The following is a 17,550-nucleotide window of genomic DNA, read 5'->3' as shown; positions in this document are numbered from 1 at the left end:
TACTGAAAAACTCTGTTTTTAATATCAATAATTAGCAGGTTCCTGCTTTAGTTACATGCTTTTGCACTACCAATAGAAGTGGCATTTACTACACTAAAATGACTGCAAGAATATGGCATGTAAAATACAGCAGCATGCATTCCACCTGAAAAAAAGGAAAACCTGGAGCAAATGAGTACAAACTATGTTGGGACTGACGTGAGCCGACACGCTACCTGGGTTCAGATGGGGACACACTGGAGCTGAACGCCAGGTGATAGGGAAAACAAAGTATTGGGGCAGCATCTATCAGGCTTCGGTTTCAGCTGTGTTCCTGGCAATTCACGGTTCAATGAAGCTCTTTTGCATTATTTATCTGGAGCTGATGATACCCTGAAGTTCCCAAGTTTATGTAAAGATTTTCTTCTGCCTCGTGGGTGAGATTAAACTGAAATTCCCCAGGGGGAGACCTGTAAAGATCACCAATATCCCAGATAATTTCCGATAGAAATCCATATCGGTGTGTCTATATCTAACGCTATACTTTACAGTACAATGTTCACAGAGGGGCTGAATGGCCTCCTTTTGTTTGTAGCCTTTGTTTCTTATGTTAGCAGTGTGCATGATCCCTGTCTGCAAGCAGCATGTTACAATCTTCTGTCTTTGTTTGACTTTAAGCCATCAAACATCATTTTCACATTAGCATTTACAGGATCAAAACTCATCCAAGTTTCAGAAAACTGAGAATACGTGAGGGGAAGACAATTAATTTTTAATTGGCTCACACAGATTCACAGACAGTTATTCATTTAGACATATTTTCCAAATGTTTTGAAGGGAGGTACATTTTTTTCCCTTGAACCTTCCCTTGAAACCCCTTTTGTGCTGCATCAGATAAAAAATATAGAACAGATCTGATTTCCTGATTGTATTCTGGATTCCTTTGTAATGTCATGTCCTTTGACACACTACAGTTGCATTGAATGTCCAACCACATTTATGAGTACTTTGAAGCCCAGGAAGCTGCTGTCAGGGATAAGAAAGCCTCCTAATCTTCTAGATCCCCTGGGAGAAATCTGCTCTGACAGGTAGAGATCAACGCCCTGCCTTCGAGGTCATTTCCTTTTGTTGCACTTTAATACAAGGAAGAAGATAAAGTGTCATATTTTATGAAGATAATCCTTCAGGTACTGCATTGCCAGCACAAATGTCATGACGCACCTCCTGTCCTTTCAGAAGCAGGGAAGAATGAGCCAGTGGTTCCATTGGTAACAATTAGATAATAGTGACCTGGGTGCTTAAATAATCATGATGTGCATGCAGGGAGTCAATTTGTGCTGGCAGCACCACTGCAGAGCAGATCTGGTGGAGAGGGGAGAAACTGCTTCACTTCACTGGCTGAATTACAGAGGAGCCTTAATTTGTAAGGAAAACTCCAGGATGTGGAGTTTCCAAAAGTGCCGTGAGGTCCTCAGAGAGACATCTCTTCCGAGGGATGTCACCTCTTACAGTAGAGTGCCCCAGATCACCATCCTCTTGCATCGGCTTAGAAATTCTCGTCCAGAGACAAGAGCGCCACCTGCAGGTTAACGATAGCACGCACAGCCACAGTCTGGCTTTCCTTAGCGGTGCCCCAGTAATTACCAGGACCAGCCTTACTGAGCTCCTGAGGTCGAATAATATCAGGATGAGGTGGAGCAGAACAGCAGTACAGCTGCTGCTGCTGTGCTGAGGTCACTTCATCCCTCTGCACTAAGGGCCTCCCACCTGCAGTGGTGCTGTGACATTCTACACAGCATCCATGCGGGCTGTCGTTACAGGTACCGTTGTTTATATCGCCTGCCCTGCTCACCTCACCTATGCAGCGATGCTTTTAATGAAATGTATTCAATATGCTCAGACTAAAACGCACTCTTTTAGATGAACTGAAATGCATTTTAGTTAGATGACAAAACAGACAAAAAGTTACGTTTCTCAAACTTTTTCTTGCCCTTTAAAAAAGCTCTCTCCTGTCATTGAGGTACAATTTAGTTTCAGGCATACATACAGTAGCTGTAGTACAACCAAGCAAAATTTCAAAGCCATCACAGGTTAGTGCTGGAGAAGTGTCCTTAAATCCTGTTATCTAGAAAAAATTCGCTAACTCTAATGCCCAGGAAAGTGCTTGTTCGGCTTCTTCTGAAACCACTTGAACTACTGCTGACATTGACTTCTCCATTTACGAACGCTACTATAAAAATGTTCCAAATGTTATCAGAAAAGTCTAATATGAAGTACAGTATATACCGTAAGTATCTGCAATTCCCTATTTTATTCTTTCTTTGTTTGCGGGGGTAGTGGGGAGAGACTGAGCAGAAGAACGTGTTGTTGTCGATAATCTATCACATATTTCTGAAATGCTGCCTCTTCCTCCAGTTTTGATTAATAGCTCATAGTTATCAGTCAAGGGACTCTCTGATCAATTCAGACAGTGAGTCTTAAACTGTGTGAAACGGGACCAGAAAAGCTTTGTCACACTAGTCCAGCTGGCATCTGCAATTTTATTGTGATGTACAATTTAACTTAATGTATTTATGGTCATTGGACTGAAATGCTCATGTTTCAAGGGTAAATCCTTAAATATATAAGCTGAACATGATCTAAAAAACAGTTCAAATAAGAGAAGTGAACATTTAAAAAATAACTTTACCTTCATGTGTCTACTCAGAGAGCTGTGCTTTCCAGGCTTTTATCTTTGTCCTTTTTCAAATCCGGGCTTTGACACTAGGCTAGCCTAAAACAATCACCACACAAACACTGATTAATGTGCAATCAACACACTTAAAAACCACAACATTGCCATTCCCTTAATTATTCATTGCAGTTTCAAAGTATGATTATTGTAACTCATCTAGACCTGAACTGTATACACCACATATCAGTATATAGTAACTGAACTGCCATTAATTGGCTTCCAGGAGGAACTCCCTTGTTTCCTCCTCAAAAATTTAGACATGTTTTAGGTGCAATTTAGGTGCATGTTCTCCTGTGTGAATAATAGATGACGTCAGCACAGTTCAAAAACAGAAGAATTACTGTAATAGACTAACATTTACCGTTTGGCAGAATATTTGGGGGAATTTGAATATTGTGCTAAGATGTCTGGGTGTTAAATGCTGCATTTTTATTGCTAATAGCTAATAGCATTCTGGGAAAAAAAAGGATTGTCATGAAACTGTGCTAATATGAGATAATAAGAGAACATGTAAATTATTTTTTAATAGTACACATTTTAATCACGTGATTCATCTTCCAAAACAGCAACAGCAACAGCACTAGCACTGAGTTTTGTTGAAAAAAAAACATGTTAAATATTTTGCTTCGTTTCAAGAGATCACCATTGACTGCACTTCTGTGCAAAACAATTATGAACTTAGGAAGATTAAAGACGGTTCCAAAAAAAACTAGTGGTGAAAAAAGCGGTGTTACTGCTCACTGTGTAGTAGATTAAGAAGGTCTTTGAAGACATATTCCACAAGGAAGTCAGTCTCAGTTCTCATGATCTAAAGCTATGTTTTGTCATCAGAGTGTCGAAGTTTGTATTCTTTGTTAAGGACTCTTGTGACTCACAGAACTCCAAGCTTGCTGCTGGGCTCTAAGCACTAACTAGCTAACATCATTATACAGTGCCTTGCGAAAGTATTCGGCCCCCTTGAACTTTTCAACCTTTTGCCACATTTCAGGCTTCAAACATAAAGATATAAATTTTTTATTTTATGTGAAGAATCACCAACAAGTGGGACACAATTGTGAAGTGGAACGAAATCTATTGGATTTTTGAAACTTTTTTAACTAATAAAAAAATGAAAAGTGGGGCGTGCAAAATTATTCGGCCCCCTTGCATTAATACTTTGTAGAGCCACCTTTTGCTGCAATTACAGCTGCAAGTCGCTTGGGGTATGTCTCTATCAGTTTTGCACATCGAGAGACTGAAATTCTTGCCCATTCTTCCTTGCAAAACAGCTCGAGCTCAGTGAGGTTGGATGGAGAGCGTTTGTGAACAGCAGTTTTCAGCTCTTTCCACAGATTCTCGATTGGATTCAGGTCTGGACTTTGACTTGGCCATTCAAACACCTGGATACGTTTATTTGTGAACCATTCCTTTGTAGATTTTGCTGTATGTTTGGGATCATTGTCTTGTTGGAAGATAAATCTCCGTCCCAGTTTCAGGTCTTTTGCAGACTCCAACAGGTTTTCATCCAGAATGGTCCTGTATTTGGCTGCATCCATCTTCCCCTCAATTTTAACCATCTTCCCTGTCCCTGCTGAAGAAAAGCAGGCCCAAACCATGATGCTGCCACCACCATGTTTGACAGTGGGGATGGTGTGTTGAGGGTGATGAGCTGTGTTGCTTTTACGCCAAACATATCGTTTTGCATTGTGGCCAAAAAGTTCGATTTTGGTTTCATCTGACCAGAGCACCTTCTTCCACATGTTTGGGGTGTCTCCCAGGTGGCTTGTGGCAAACTTTAGACGAGACTTTTTATGGATATCTTTGAGAAATGGCTTTCTTCTTGTCACTCTTCCATAAAGGCCAGATTTGTGCAGTGTAAGACTGATTGTTGTCCTATGGACAGACTCTCCCACCTCAGCTGTAGTTCTCTGCAGTTCATCCAGAGTGATCATGGGCCTCTTGGCTGCATCTCTGATAAGTCTTCTCCTTGTCTGAGCTGAAAGTTTAGAGGGACGGTCAGGTCTTGGTAGATTTGCAGTGGTCTGATACTCCTTCCATTTCAAGATGATCGCTTGCACAGTGCTCCTTGGGATGTTTGAAGCTTGGGAAATCTTTTTGTATCCAAATCCGGCTTTAAACTTCTCCACAACAGTATTACGGACCTGCCTGGTGTGTTCCTTGGTCTTCATGATGCTCTCTGCGCTTTCAACAGAACCTTGAGACTATCACAGAGCAGGTGCATTTATACAGAGACTTGATTACACACAGGTGGATTCTATTTATCACCATCAGTCATTTAGGACAACATTGGATCATTCAGAGATCCTCGCTGAACTTCTGGAGTGAGTTTGCTGCACTGAAAGTAAAGGGGCCGAATAATTTTGCATGCCCCACTTTTCATTTTTTTATTAGTTAAAAAAGTTTCAAAAATCCAATAGATTTCGTTCCACTTCACAATTGTGTCCCACTTGTTGGTGATTCTTCACATAAAATAAAAAATTTATATCTTTATGTTTGAAGCCTGAAATGTGGCAAAAGGTTGAAAAGTTCAAGGGGGCCGAATACTTTCGCAAGGCACTGTATGTGATGCCTAAACCCCTAATGCCTCTTAAAGTGACTTCTTGTCTGATAGTTTCCTAATTGGATTATTCAGAGGCGGAACCTGGGAGAGGAAGTCCCACCATTTTCCTGCTTCGAGACCATGAGAAAAGATGGTTTTCTGTGCCTGTTTCAGCTTTTAAAGACATGTAGGAATGCTTGACACAAAACGTTCTGCTCCATAAAACAAAAAAGAATCTTACCCCAGCTTCTACTGTACAGAGATACTGTATATGATGGGTATTTCTTCCAAACCCAAGAAGTGTGCTTTCAAGTATGGAGAATCTGATGTATTTGAAAAGAATGTGTTTTTTCAGGAAATTCCAAGCACAACTGTCATACTTATCCTTTTTAATTAAGTCTGCTGCAAACTGTAATTTTATTATTACAATTTTAATATTTTAATTGTATCACTTGTCATATTTGCTTGGATTTCAAAATAGACGATTATGGTAGCTAACTATTACCAGTTAAAATTGGGGCTGCAGAATTCCTTTGCATTTTAGAGTCCTACTGCTCGAGGCCTTAAACCAGTTGTGTGCCTTTGAGGAACCTGACAAAGCTCATGCTTTGTTTTTGGCCGACTGCCCAGGGAAAAACTGCAAAGTAAAATACTTAAGACATAAGAACACAGCAAGGAAGGGGATGAAAGTGGTGACATAAGTAAACAAGCTACACAAAGTGTAAGAGTTTATAATTCCTAAGTGCTGTAAATGCTAATGTAAAGACTAAACACTGCTTATGGCTGATGGTGAAGGGCAAGTAGCTGCAACATTATGTTCAATATGGTGCAAAATAAACTGCATTTATCTAAACGAGCCATCAGCAAGATGCAGGCAGTACATTTCTGTACTGTATGGTGGTTGGTTTAAACCCATCACCTAAGGTAAATAAAGACAGAAATAAATATAATTTATTAATTGGTATCTTAATCACACAATGAAGGAAATTAGCAGACTTCCCCAGCAGTGCTTTGTCATTTCTCCCGGGCTCTGTGCAGCAGGAGTCTGCCCTGAAGTGCAGAAGGAAGTTGGATTAAGAATGAGATGTGTTCAAGATAAAACACGTTCCAACAGTTTTAATCATTTTCTGGTTTGTTTTTCAGAACATTCCTGCCAGGGAATTTGCATGTAAGGGTAGTATTCCTGTATTTGTCTGACGGAATTCATTTGAAGACAATTAAAATACTACCTAATGTTAACCCATGCAACACATGAAATGAAGCTGTTTTTTTTTTTTTTAATAACTTACTGAATAAGTCATTTTTTTTATGTATAGCACTTCTGTAGATTCAGGCTCTGACGAGCCTATGCAGTTTGTACTGTATAGGAATCTAGGCCTGTTATCCTCTGTAAACAGACTCCTCCTCCAGGGCTTTATAACATGCTAATGGCTATGTGTTAACTCATGTGCTTGTTTATCTACATACATTAAACCAAGCTGTTTATCCATTCGGTCATTACCAAAGAAGCCAAGCCTTTTCTCTGCTTCCTCACTTTGAAATGATGCCACATTAATATTGCACACAAGATGCTTTCATCCCACAGGGGGTGTATAATACCCAAACCACATTTCTGGGGCATTTCTGCTTGATAAAAATAGATTTACTGTACAACAACCTGCAACCACAAAAAAAAAGAATAAAGGAATGATATCCTTCGATATTAAACTGGGTCTCCAAGTCCCTTGTACCTGGGCCCTAGAAAACACTGTCACACTCCCAAAGACACCCAGCCATCTGTGATTTTGTAAATGAAAGAAGATACCAGTCCATAAGTAGCAGCTAATAATAACTAGAGCAGCTGTCCTCTGTCTCCAGTGAGAATTATGTGAAATGCATTGAATGCATGGAATCACTCTGTGTCTTTGTTTAGATAAAGTTTGTAACAGAAATCCTGATCATTCAATTAGTGGCCTTTAATCAGGACTCCTTGTAAACAAGACATATCTGCTCAATGGTCAGCAGCTGCTGGCCTGGAAAGCATGATTGCTTGAATGAATTTTTACAGAAAATTCTCTTTTTCATTCAGGATATGTTTGGTTGTTTAATTAAAACACCTATTTTTTTCCCTATTATTCAGAAACAATCCCTTTTTTTCTAGCGTTGTTTTTTGAAATGCTGGTACTGTATGTGGCCTTCTTCTGATGGAATTAGTAGTGGCACCCCCACATGGGGGGATTACTGCCGATGTCAGGTGTGGGTAAATGAGCTCCACGCACTGCACATGTGCATTATAATCCGATTGCTAAGCAGCAGTCTAGGGTTTCTACAGCACAATCCCCACCGGGCCCCCCGTGCAGACATCTTACGAATGTCAGATCTCAGCACAAGTGAGGATACAAAGTTGAAAAGCACTGATACTCCGAAATCGGATTACAGTATAACTGTACAATATACAATGCCTTTCAAAAGTGGACAGAAAAGTGATGGAAATTTGCATCTGTGATCATTGCAGTAATATGAATGATAAGTACAATATAGTATGCCGTTTTTGTGGGTATTTCCATTTACATACTATATTAATATTTTTAGAACAAAAATATACTTTATGTTCCATCTAGTGATTTTAAGTGACTGTACGTTCTGGGACACATGCAATTGAGGTTTTAAGATTGAGTAAACATCCATATATGGTTGCATATTCCTTCTTAGGCAACAACTGCATGAAGTCTGAAACCGAATGAGCTCACCAAATTCTCTGTAATCGTTTCAGGGGCTTTGCTGCAGTCACTTCGTCTTCTCGCCTGTTCTTGGAGAGTTCTGACGTGTTTTGTTTCTACTGATTACGAGATCTGAAATCACAAATTTCTTGATTGCAAAGCAAAACTAGCTGCTTTGACTTTGCTGTCCCAATAGCTTTGGAGGGCACTGCAGCTGTGTACATACTGTATAATTCTTAGTTTTCAGTTTCGTGTGCAGCTATTACTACAGAGGCGTTCATGCAGGCATTAAGCAATACTGGCTGGCATTTATCGGCGTTTTCAGAACAGTGCATAGCGAAAGCTCTGGGCTTGAACGCTCTTTCAGGAACACATGATGCAAAGTGGCAAGGTGTCAGTGAACCCAGGTCCTGTCCTTTGGAAGAAAAATACAGTGAGTTTCCTCTTATTTGTAAAGCGCTTTAGGATTGTCTGGGATGAAAAGCACTCTGTACTTATTAACAATTCATGACCCGTCTCAGTTTCCTTGGTTTTTGCCCTGATCCCACACCCTATTTTCTTTTCGGAATTAAGAATATAAAAATGTCTTCCCTGTAGGTGGACTTGTCTCGTAAATGACTCGCTGTAGGAATCACGGAATTGTAATATTGATTTGGCTTTTTTGATTTGCAGAGAGAAATTAAATTAATTTACTTCCTTTTTCCGTTTCACAACCTGTACAGGAAAGCGCGAGGACATGGAGAGGTGCTCAAGCAAGCGGACAAATGTCACGATGGAGACCAGAAAAAAACAAAACAGACACAATATGTCATCGTGAAGGAAGAGAGGATGCGAGGTTGTGTTTCATTGTAATTGTGCAGCTGTTGTTGTCCCGTTCACATTGGCCAGTAATGAGACGTGCTGACCGCAGGTGAAGCTGGTCAAGGGTGTTGCCGCCTCCCCCCAGAAACAACCCTGGAGGCAGAGGGAGGTTTGGGTTACATCACAGGAACCTGCAGCCTGTTAGATCTCATTCAGAGATGCCTGTTTATTGTAAAGCCCTCCAGGTTGCGGTGTCGGATGAAATGACCTTGATTGGGAAGAAGTAGGGAGCTGCGTCAGCATGCGTAGGCTGCACAGGAACAGGTAAAGGTTTATTCCATGCTGAAAACAAAGGAGTCACACCTGAAGAAGACTCCACTGCCGTTTCCATTTATGTGTTTTAATTATGCCGAATTATGTATTTGCTCAGATTGGTGTCAGTTGTACTGAACATACCGTACAGTCTTACAGGTCTTACAGGTTACCCTACAGGTAACCCAGACTGGTACCAGGCCTCTGACACTGTGTAATAGGCCATAGCGCTAGTGGCAAGCCCACACGCCCAGCCCAGGTCAGAAATTAAGTGTCCGAACCCAATGCTGCTGTTTCCCAAATTTCCAAATCAGAACATGCTAACCACACCTTCCAGTAAAAGAGAGTGAATTTCACAGTTCAACAAAATTCTGAAAAAAAAGTTTTTCTGGTCACACAGCTACCAGGATATGTTCTGAGGCTCATATGTAATATATAGTATATATGACAATATATACCGTCTGTTTTTTTCATTTAAAATTCAGTTTATGACAAGGGAAGGCAACTTTCTGTTTTATGAGAGCTGAAGTATGTTAAATAAGAGCCTTGGCACCACCCATTTTACATACAAAAAAATTGTGTGGTTTGGCATAAACTTAAATACTATTTGCGGAAACATAAATGGATTTCTGCAATTTTTTATAAACGGTTGTTTAATTGTGCATATAGACCAAATTACTTGTGGTTAATTCACCTGTTATTTTTAACTGGATAACAAACCTTTTAATGATGTTCGTTAAATAGTTCAGACAACCCAAACCCCAAAATAAGTACCATTGATTGCCTTGGATTCAAGATCAAAGAGAAGGAGAAATGACACAATTATTTGGATATCTGATACACATCAGCTGTTTTGTGAGCTCTTCCTGTATTGTGCTTTGACCCAAGCAAAAAAACTCCAAATGATAACAATAATAAAAATCGAAATGGCTTCATCTGCATCGGTTGTACTTTTACAAGACAATAGCTCATAATGTTTGATAATACACATTTCCAAAGGAAAACATAACTCTTTATTAAAACAAAAAGAGTTTTAAAAAAAGAGTTTTTGTTTCAGCCAAATCCTAATAAATAAGACTTTGCGCCAGTGAGGAATGAGCCAGGGAGCTGCTGTAAGAGTGAGGATAGGTGGAGGGAGGGGTATGAGAAACAAGCTCATAGGGGGGCTCAGCAGAAGAAATATTTATGGTTAGGAACGCAGAAGAGCGCAGGATTAGAATGATCTCTTACCAAACTGCTATTTAAAAAACACCATATTGTCATATTTCAAACCGTTACAAGATCAGAATGTCTTTCAATCCTTGCATCTCAAAATTGTGAGTAATTTGTATTTATTGGTTTACTTCCTCCAAGTTAACGCCAGTTTCCTGCAAATATATTTGAATGTGCTGTAAAGTAACTAGTCATCTCACTATAAATAAACTTTTTGAATGTTTTCAATCTGGTTTTATGCACTTACAGAGCGCTGAAACTAACAACTTAAAGTTGCTAATGATTTCTTAAAGGCTGCTGATTCAAATGTTCTTGCTTTTCTTAGACCTCAGTCTATACTCTTAGAGTTTGTATTTTAATTGATTGTATTCACTGTAAAACATTACATTCTACATACTCAGTTACAGTTGGTTTGGTATCTCTGGTATTGCCTTGAAATGGGTATCTTACTGAGTGTAGACATTTTATTTCTATTTCTATTGTTTCTTTTCCTTCCGAGTTGGAATCAGTTGGATCTAGTGTTCCACAGAGCTCATTCTGGGCCCTCTGCTATTTATCATGGATATGTTTTCTCCTAGTAAAATCTGGACAAATTGAGCTCTTTAGAATGATTATGAAGTAACCGTGCAACAACGGGTGTACAGACACACACAGATACAGCACACACTGGATCCAATTGTTAAGAGGACTTAATCTACTTAATCTCACAGATCCTGGTAAAGTAGCAATTTATTATTCAGCTTCTGAATGCAAGGATTCCAGGATACACACAATGTCCCCAGTAAGTGAAGTTTAATATTGTGTTAAAATCCTTATTTTAACATCTCATAGGCTTGTTTTCAATGTTTACAGTTTGGACCATAGATGCGATGTCAAAGAAAACAAGAGTGTTATAAAAAAACAAATATGAATCAAAAGAGAAAAATCTGTTTTGCTGATTGGTCACGTGTTTCCATCCATTTTCTAACCTCTTTATCCAGTAAGGGTGCAAGGCAGGACACACCCTGGATTGGACGCCCGTTCTTCACAGCGGTCTCTTATCTATACTTTGTAAATATGAACTTTTAAAGTGTAACTTAGGACATTTACAATATATAACAGTGTGAATCACAATTTAAAGCAATATTATGCTTTCAGCGTCTTGTGTTTTGTCATGTCATGTCAAGTCATGTATCTTCCAGATGTCACTGAGAAAATATACGCCATAATTTTCTTCATTGCAACATACAGAAATCAGAGACATGATGTTTTTATTTCTGTTTTTTACATTTTAATTACTAGGGTAATAGATGTTTGATCTGAAGCACAGGATCTATTCTGCCATAACTCTCGATTCCCTTGGATTTCAGAGATGGGAGAATTGTATTTGTGTTTTTGTGCACTAGTGTATGTGGGTGCTGTTTGTGCAGCTTTCATTTGTATTCTAGTTGGAGACCAGTGATTGCTAAGGTACTCTGCGCAGTTTCCTACAGTGTGCTGCACATACGTTATGTTTTTATCTAAGAAAAAGATTTTTACATCCACCCTATTACAGAGACTCTAGGGAATTTGAAAAATGACCCAAACTGTTATAGAAGTCTGTCTGAGTGACATAAGCAGGGAGTAATAAATCTTCAGTATGCAATCTGCCTTTTCAAGTTTTCAGTTTTGGCTAAGGTCCCACATGACACACAATACGCTGACTTTGCCTCCACAGGGGGAAAGAAATTCACCGGGGTAAGAGCTGGATACACCCATGTCAGAGACAAAAATGTCCCTTCAAAAAAAAGGTTTCTTTGCATACTGTAGTTCCATTTATGTTCATCTGAGTGTGCTCAAAAGCAACAACTTTAAAAGCCTCGCATATTGTTTCAGTGAGGTAATAGGTGAAAAGGGCTAACTGACTGTAAAGCTGATAAAAGCACAGGTGGGGCAGACAGAGGTCCGAGTCTGTGATTCTCCGTGATTCCAGGTGGTAAGACTTGCTGCGGAGAAGCCTGCAGTCCTGATGTCCTACACCCGAGTCAGGAGCAACTGAAAGGCTACAGGGCAGTTCCTCTTTCAGTTTCCCTGTTCAACTTTTTGGGATTATTGGATTATTTGGATGTGTGTGGACGGTGAAGAGGAAGCAGTTGCTTTGGGGATCATCGACAGTGGAGTCGCCTCCCAGAGCTGACAGGGACAGTTTCAATGGGAGAGGTTGAGGCGTCAGCTGGTGGGCAAGATGTCAACACTGTATTTCCAGCCTCTGATATCTGGTGTGGCTTGTTTTAAGTGCATGAGCGATATCTCACCTGAAGTCCATTTTTTTTCTTCTCCACCTGGGCAGTGTTTCCTGAGTCCTAGTGTTGCAGGACAGGAGCATCAAGTCACACAAGTTGGGCGGACAGTGCGTTTCTGAAGTGGATCCCCCTCTACTACAAGATTTGGGGGCCCCAGGAATAAGTCATGCGCCTCTAAAGAAACCCGCGGGGGAGTATATACTGTATCTATACTTAACGGCTCTTCTTCCATTAAACTTCCATGAAGCTTCTTGTCTTGGGTTGTGAGGGAGATGCAAGCAGCTGTTCCAAGCGATGGCTGAGCTCTGTGATCGCGGGTTTGAGCAAAGGCCATGTTACTAGCTGACTGTGACTGTGACTGTGACTGTGACTTGCCCTGTTGCTGGGGTTAGGGTGGGATTAGATGGCCAGGACTCCCTTCGCCATAGGCATCACACAGAAACCCCCACGACTTAATTATAATACATACATAATGTTTCACACATACTTTAATAATTTCTATTCACCAAAATGCAACATCAGGATGACAAACAGAGAATACTGACACTATAATGTTTACAACACGTGCGCTTGATTTTTCCCAACGACTATCTTTTCCCCAAATAAAACAGGAACAGCTGGTTGTAGATGCAGACAGCATGTCCCATCGAAAGACCGCCTTACAAAATGATTTTTATTAGTGAGGAAAACTATTCATAGGGTGGTGATGACGTCAATCATCAGTGACCAATTTGACCAGGGCTTTTACACTCAAGACAGCTGCTACGCTGTCTCTGTCCATGTGGTTGTTGTGATGCAGCCTAATTTCTGTTGCCAGAAAATAGGAGGCTTGAAAGACTATCACAAGTCCATTTAGCAATAACCCTGGGACTGGTGGGTTACTTTTCAACTAGTTGTTTAAACGGTTATATAAAAAGCCATTTAACACAATGATAACAGCATGGTGTTATCATCCAGGTGGGGCTGCACACTGGTGGTGGTGGAGGGGATCCCCATTACCAGTAAAGCGCTTTGAGTGGAGGGTCCAGAAAAGCGCTATATAAGTGTAAGCAATTATTATTATTATTATTATTATTATTATTATTATTATTATTATTATTATTATTATAACTGAACTCACCTGCTGCTTCCTCCTGTACATCCTGCCTTGCCCCTTAACACTTATCTTAGGACAAGCGATGAAAACCCTGTTCATTCCGGCACAAGAAGCCAGGCTTGAGGAGAAACACTCCACAGCCAGTCTGAAGTTTTATAAAGCTGTATTTTAAGAGTTTATTAACATGCATAACAAAATCCATTCTCTGACTATACACGTTCTATTTTTTTCTGTTATACTTTTCATTCCCAAATGCTTTGCGCCATGCCAAGAGCACTCTTATGCTTCGGGGGGTCTAGAGAATTTCAAACTTTCCTGTACAGCAACGCTCTTCAGCTTGGCTGTTATCTATTTACATAACTCTTTTCAATAACTCTGCAACACAGGCAACGCAGGGTGAGCTAAGAAGTCCATTATGTAACAGTAGTTAGAACACCAAAAGCACTAAGTGTACTGTTCTATAATTTCTTCAGATCTTCTGAAAATGCTGGGCTCTAGTGCAGGCCTGAAACAGCCAAGGAGAAAACAGTGTTATTGATTGTGCTCTACAGACCTGTCAGAAAGAAGTTATTGTGTTGAGACAATGTGTTTTCTTTACTCTGGCACAAATTGAAAAGGTAGTTAAAACATGTCATAGATATTCTTTACAGTTTCTACGCTACATTAAACGTCTCATTGTTATTTCCACCGTCGGAGCTCTCCGTTCCGAACAGATGATACCGTGGTGAGAGAGGAAACTGAACTGCATTGTCTCACTTCACTCCAGTTCAGCCATGAGAAATACAGATCATAACAAGGTGTCACTCTACTCAGGTGTATTATATACATATATTCATACTTTTCTTCCTTCAAGGAGAACAATCTCGATTTAGATTAACATTAGGAATGTGATGACTCATTAATGTGCTGCGCTATCTTAGTTCTTTTTACTGTATATAAGCATGCAAAAATAATTGTAACAGTGTGGATAAGGGTTTTCAAATCCCATTTATAAATGCTTTCTGGAATATAGTGTAGTACATAAATAAAATAAGTGGATACATGGAATAGAGTAATAAAGCATTAGAGAGCAACATTAAAGTTATAATAACCTATGTCGTTGATTAATTGTATGTTAGGAACAAACACCTAGTTCACTTGACTGTAACTTGAACTATAACCTTAACCCTAACTCTTGGGTTATTTGTAGAAGGTAGCGTGTTCCAGCTGTGAGACTTTATAAACAGATTGACAGTTGGCTTATCTACCTCTAAACTAAACTAAAGTGTGACCAAAATTAGCATAAGCCTCATGACATTTGTTGTTTTTCTTTGCAGGACTGATCGACTTTGATAACATATGGATAGAGATGAGAGATGATCAATTTTCTCCACTGTGGATCCTGATTCACTAAAGATCTGCGTTTGTGTCTGTGTGTAAATATGCAGGCAATACTAGTCGGAGTCTGTGTACGGGCTACTGAAATTCCTGCCTTTGAGGCATAGAGCCACTGTTCATCTATCGCTTTCACCAGCAGAATGAGTAATCCCACAGAACTTGATATCATCAACCTTCCTGTGGCGGGCTTGTAATGGAGTCACTCCTAGGGCAATGCAGGTGTTAGGTAAATCAACCTGCGTAATAAATGAATACATCTGAATTGCCCTTATGGGCTAGGAGCACAAGTTACATGGCCCCTAGTAGCTAAGCATGGCTGCCACAATCTTCCTTCAGACAGCAGAAGTGCATCTGCTTTTTGAGCCATGGTCCGAAGGAGATACATGCCTCTTCCCTGCATTAGTCTTCAACACATGACAGTAAACAAAGCTCTAGTGACATCTGGCATGATTCTGCTGAACTCAATCAAGCCACTGGCTCCACCGGGCACTGCTGGAAAGAGACATACAGTACTGTAGTTTTGGTTAAGATCATGAGAACACAAGGTCACAAGGACATTTAACCCTCCTTGCTCGTTTGACAGATCTGTACCTAAGTGAATATCACATTTTACAGTGTCTGCTTTTTATGAGGTACCTTAACAAAAGCTTTTGGGAAATCTACATATTGTCTTAAATGCTCTAGTGTTATTTATTGTCCTTTGGTAAGATTTGGTAAGATTATTGTTAGTTTGTTGCTGAACAATGAGCAATAGTATTGAGCATTGTAAGTAATTGTCATAGTATTTCTTGCGTAGTAATACTATGCAAAAGGAAAACCAATATTTTGTTTTCTGTGCAGATTTACAGTATATCATTAGTGTCAGCCCTAGAGAAGCTCAGGGGCAGGGGTCACAAGAATGATATTCCACATGTGGAATGCTTGCAATTACTGTTCAAGGACAAGGAATGACAAAGAGAGGGAACACACAGAAACAGGTGCTCTGTCCGCCTTCTGACATCTTAAATATGAGGAGGAGCTTAAATATACTTTGAACCCCCTGTTGCTAATCTTGCTTACTTTCGGAAAGTTGATTACAATTTAACGAGCACACGAACTGCACATCAGGACAAGGATGTGAAGAAACTGAGGAATTTTTAATTTAATTGCCAAATGGCACATCATAGCTATTGTCGGGTTTGTGACCATTTTTTCTCTTCTCTGTCCTGACAGTCCAGACTGAGCTCAAAGACCGCGACTGGGAGTCGGGAGGGGGGCAGACAGGCCCAGGCTGCTATTTGAGGAGTGCGAAAGGTTGTTTTGATGCCCCTTCCAGTTTAGACTGACCACGGCGTTCTCTCTCTGAAAGGCCCCTGAACGCGGATCTTCTCAGAAGGTGGCCTGTGGCAGCTGAATAGAGACAAGCTTGGAACTCTATCTGAAAAGAGCTACCTGTTTATACAAATTCAGTGGCCTTTGGAATACCACGTGGGCTTTTTTTAGAAGCATAGTACTGTAGAAATAGAGGCTCTGTTGATAATTTGTCCTTGAACTGAAAATTGTGTTTAAAAAAAAAAGTGTGAAATGTTTAGGCATGGAACACAAACCCTTTACCTATCATTAACTCAGATACACATGATAATGATGTTACATGTGTGTAACATGAGCATGGGTGTTAAGAGAAGACATGACCTGTTAGAAGTGCTTCTGAACAACAAAAGGTGTCTAAAGTATAATGATACTGTACACGACCATAAAGAACGTGGCTAATACTAGGACATCTTCACATCGGGCTGAAATTAAATCCGCTTACTTATACCTTTGTCCAGAACCTCTTCTCTAAACCGTTTCAAAATGTATTCCACAAATGAAATGCGATTGGTTGTACTTAGTGCTTCCTGTGTGGGTTTTGCCTACTTTCCGTGCCTCAGGTTTCACAAGGTTTCATAATTTCACAAAAGTTCAACCATACACATGTGTGAGCAGTTTTTTTTTTTGGACAGAAGGGAATTCAAAAGCAATTTATTACTTGAAATGCGTTAAATGGACGATGCGGCGTTTCATCCAGTGAGGGTATTATTTAAAATGCAAATGCAACCTTTGTGGGCAAGAATTAGGAACTCGCGGGAAAGGTTGAGTCTACAGTTGTTGCTCATTCGTGGCCGTGAAAGCACGGAGTTCACAACACCAGACCTCACCCCCAAACTGAACGGAATCATTGTGTAGCATGAGCTCGATGAATGGGCTATCAATATTCGCGTTACGCAATTTATTTGCATTTTACTTTAAAATGAGTTAATCATACAAAAATATCACACTGTACTTTTCTCCTTCCTTGATCTGAATAATGTTTTTAAAAGCTACGTGCCTGTTGACATTTCTGTGGGTAAAATGAGTTTGCTGAAGCCCTAGAAGACCACAGTGAGAGATTACCGCTGACAGATCAGCATTCCAAACGTTTTAATGCTGACAAAACCCCAGCTTCAAGCACAGGGAACAGTGTGCAGTTCTTTATCAAATGCCACACGTACGTAAGAGGGGAAAACAGCAATTCTGATTAT

The 17,550-nt window shown here is 40.0% G+C and overlaps 1 long non-coding RNA gene across 1 annotated transcript in view; it reads left to right on the top strand.

Annotated features, from left to right (window-relative positions):
• LOC148649491 (uncharacterized) overlaps window positions 1-16,805 on the top strand; it is a 42,705-nt gene extending 25,900 nt beyond the window's left edge. Inside the window, exons 4-9 of the long non-coding RNA XR_015926371.1 lie at window positions 8,277-8,384; window positions 8,674-9,076; window positions 12,585-14,446; window positions 14,950-15,236; window positions 15,851-15,987; window positions 16,223-16,805. This is a non-coding gene — a long non-coding RNA (uncharacterized LOC148649491). The remainder of the gene's footprint in view (window positions 1-8,276; window positions 8,385-8,673; window positions 9,077-12,584; window positions 14,447-14,949; window positions 15,237-15,850; window positions 15,988-16,222) is intronic.
• Window positions 16,806-17,550: the final 745 nt, after the last annotated feature.

The sequence above is a fragment of the Lepisosteus platostomus genome, chromosome 14 (genome assembly GCF_059453375.1).
Source record: "Lepisosteus platostomus isolate fLepPlt1 chromosome 14, fLepPlt1.hap1, whole genome shotgun sequence".
Lineage (NCBI taxonomy): Eukaryota > Metazoa > Chordata > Actinopteri > Semionotiformes > Lepisosteidae > Lepisosteus > Lepisosteus platostomus.
This window is presented reverse-complemented; position numbering and strand designations above follow the sequence as displayed.